Genomic DNA, 3,816 nt, shown 5'->3' with positions numbered 1-3,816 from the left:
AATGGCAGCGCTGTCTTTATTCAACCGTCTTGCACACAAATGAACAACCAGGATGTGTACCGCAGAACCAGGAAGGAGCCCGCGCCAGCTCCTGTGTGAACCACACCCCCAGCCCCAGCGCTGCAGGGGCCCCCGGGAGAGGCGCACGGTGGCTGCACAGGGGCCTGGTGTGGACTTGGCCAGGACTGTCCACCCAGCGCCCCTCCCCACGTTAAACAGCAGGCTCAGGTCCCAGCAGCAGCCCGGAAGGTAGTGAACAGAGGTGCCTGGAGGAATAGTGGGCCACTCTGGAAATGGGGGGATCTACTCTCCCTCCACACTCCTGGGGGGGCTGTCCCTGGCCTACGGGGTTCCCAAGGAGGCCACAGCCGCTCCCCAGCAGCAGCCAAGGCCGAGCGGGGCGCCAGATTATGTTGCTAAGATCCCGGGGGCTGGTGGAGGGAGCGGAGAGGCTCAGGCACGCTCTGTGGGGCCACGCCCGCTAGCGTGGGAGTGGGCCGGGCGGCGGGCTGCAGGGGGCCAGCGCTGGGCTCTGGGGAGGCCCGCAGGGGGGCCGCGAGGCCATCGGCAGCGTCTGTGTCGAGGTCCAGCCTCCAGTACGCTTCGCACAGGGCAGATCGTTTGCTTCGCGGGGACTGGAGCTGGACGAGTAGTACGCCTCCTCCAGGTCCTAGAGGTCCATGGAGACCTGGTCCCGCGGGGCGGTGAGCTTGAGGTCGCACTCCTCCTGCAGCGCCCAGGGCTGCTGGTTGCGCTGGTCGATGGCCTCATTCACCCGACGGGAAGTCGTTCAGGATCAGGAACTGCTTGAGGTCGGAGACCAGCTTCATCAGGGACTCACCGGCTCGGACGATGTTGGAGGCTCGCACGTGCATCTCGTAATTGTCTTGCTCGCCTTGGGTGGCCCTGGACACCTGGGTCTCATCCTCAAGTCTTGGCGGTCTTGATGATCTCGGTGAAGTTGTCCATCATTGACTTGATGTCGTCCTTGAGCCGCTTGTTGTCGGACTGCAGCAGCGTCTCCTTGCTCTGCGGCAGGGCTCTCTGCTGGGCCATGGCGGGTCTCCCTCAGTGCAGGCAGCAGAGGCCGCGGCCATGAGGCAGCACCTTGTCCGCACACCTTGGGCCCGGTGGGGACCTGGCCAGGATAGGCCTGGGGACGAGCAACCGCCCCCCTGGGAAGTGCCGGCTCCAGGGCGCCACTCAGCACCCGGAGCCTGGGGTCCCTTTATAAATGCTCTAATCTCATTCATGAGGTCTTCACCCTCATGACCTAATCACCTCCAAAGGCCCTACTTCCAAATACCATCATATAAGGGATTAGATTTAAACATATTACTGGGGGAGGGGGGGAAGTATTCAGTTTACAGCAACGTTTTAGAGAATTTAATATTTGCCCCAAATTGGTTCACACTACTAGAAAATATTTCCAGGGTAACATTGCAGTTATTTAAAAAAAATCAAGCTGCTACACTTACTTTAGTACAGATCTATAATATTTAAAATACTGTAATTTCCCTTTTATTTTTTAAACATCTCATCAGTTACTTGAATTATGAAAAAGCCAGCAAACCTTTGAAACACAACGTAAATACTGGGTGATGGAGTGTGTTTTCTTCTGGGATACTTCTGCAATTATTGGGTCTGCTTTAATTTCTGTAGTTTCTAACCATCTTGGGATCATCATGTAGTCTTTCGGGATTTCTGATGATACTAATGGGACTTTCCCCTAAACATTATAAATTCACATGCAAAACAGTCCCTGCTACATTTCCTAGGGCTCCATGAATCATCATGTGAAGTCTACACCAGGTGCTGTAAAGACATCTTCAAAAAGGATCCTTGCGCCAGTATTTTCCTCAGGAAGATAGATTCTCCCTCAGAAAGATAAATTATCCTCTAATTTGCCAAAGTCCATAAGCTTTCTACTTAGGTACCTCACATTTTTTTAAAAATATATATTTTTTAGTGATTTCAGAGAGAAATGGAGAGAGAGAAAAAGATAGAAACATCAATGATGAGAGAGAATCATCCATCTGCTGCCTTCTGCACGCTCCCTACCTGGAGATGGGACCCACAATCTGGGCATGTGCCCTGACCGGGAATGGAACCGTGAACTCCTGGTTCATGGGTCAATGCTCAACCACTGAGCCAGGCTGGCTGGGTGGTACCTCACTTTTTTTTTTCTTTTGTGCTGTTTCAGGTAATCGAAGACCCAATCTATATCTATAAAGGTTCAGTTACAACTGGCTAAAACTTCAAGGCACTTTTTTTTTTTTTTAATCCTCACCCGAGGATAATTTTCCATTGATTTTTAAAGAGAGTGGAAGAGAGAGGGAAAAACAGAGAGAAACATTGATGTGAAAGAAACACATCAATCGATTGCCTCCTGCAGGAGCCCAGGCCAAGGAGGAGCCTGCAAACGAGGTACATGCCCCTGGAATCAAACCCAGGACCCTTCAGTCTGCAGGCTGATGCTCTATCCACAGATCTGAGTTCAAAAGAACATTTCTAGGTACAGTATGTGGCATAGGGTTAAGTTCAGGCATTGAAAGTATATTGATCACATGGGCACTTTGCTATAGTCCTTACACAGTGTCTGGTTCCAAGTGTGCAAAATTTGCCTTTCTCAATCATTTACTTTGGTGTCATGGGTCATTGAGGTCAAGTATCTTATTTCAGCTACTCATCAACGCTTTCAAGCCTGTATCAGCAAAAGTAGGAATGCATTGTTTTCTTGGCTCAGTCAGTTGGAAATGCCTCGAGCACCTGAGTGGTCAATTGTGTCAAATACAGCCACTGATTCCAGCAGAAAGGTTTTCTATATAAAGTCATTGGATATTTTTGTTTGTTTGTTCTCTTTTGAAGGTCCAACTCTACTTTTATCTTTGTCGCATTTATTTCAGATTTATGGCTCCCAATGTTGCTCTTGGTATGCCATCATTCATCAGAACAGGAGAAAGACCCTTGTTACAATTATAGTTAAGGATGATTTAAAAATTACATTCAGTATTATTTTTACCATGGTTAAACCAGTTATGTTTGCACAGTTAATGAAAATGCTAAGAGGTCAAGAAACAAATACTATTTGCACAAAGTAGAAAATTGTTTCTTCTTTTTTTGGAAATATTGAAATATGAATCTTACTTGCCTTATTCATGGTCCAGTTATTGAGTTGTGCATGGTTCAGTTAAGATAATATGTATGCTTATTGTTTGTTTATATATCAGTTAATAAAAATTAAACCCATTAGAACTATAGTATAAAGACAAGAGAGAATGACATTTTTTAATGTCACACTCAAACCACAACTCTTTTAGTCAGCATCTGCTCTGTGTTAAACTGCCTATAAAATCTGGTGACATGTTGACAGTGGAAGATGAAAACAAACAAACAGGAAAACTATAAAAGGCATGGTATTAACATCAAAGTAGACTAACCCTGGTCTCTTCCTTTGGCATTTGAAAAGCATCTTTACTTTGACCCTAAACAATTAGATTTTCTCCCCATTAATCTTGATGTTGGAACTCTGGATAAATAAGACTTGCATGTGAAACATGGATGTACAAGGGACTGTTTGAACACATTAAACCATTTGCCATTGTAAAACCTCCTTTATTATTTGGGACAATGGGAAAACAGATCCTCATTTGTTTGTAGATTAAGTTCATGCTCTTTAGCTGTGATGATAGGTACCACAGAGAAGGCAAACCAATTCCAACTGTAGTTTTATAACCCTGCAAATAAAGTAGGTCAAAGGTTTGGGACTATGAACAAGAAATAAGAAGTCTCTTGGATTTTTTTGGATACTGGAGT

The 3,816-nt window shown here is 46.3% G+C and overlaps 1 pseudogene; it reads right to left on the bottom strand.

Annotated features, from left to right (window-relative positions):
• Positions 1-453: 453 nt before the first annotated feature.
• On the bottom strand, positions 454-1,056 carry LOC118677521 (annotated as a pseudogene).
• Positions 1,057-3,816: the final 2,760 nt, after the last annotated feature.

The sequence above is a fragment of the Myotis myotis genome, unplaced genomic scaffold (assembly GCF_014108235.1).
Source record: "Myotis myotis isolate mMyoMyo1 unplaced genomic scaffold, mMyoMyo1.p scaffold_m19_p_2, whole genome shotgun sequence".
Taxonomy (NCBI): Eukaryota; Metazoa; Chordata; class Mammalia; order Chiroptera; family Vespertilionidae; genus Myotis; species Myotis myotis.
This window is presented reverse-complemented; position numbering and strand designations above follow the sequence as displayed.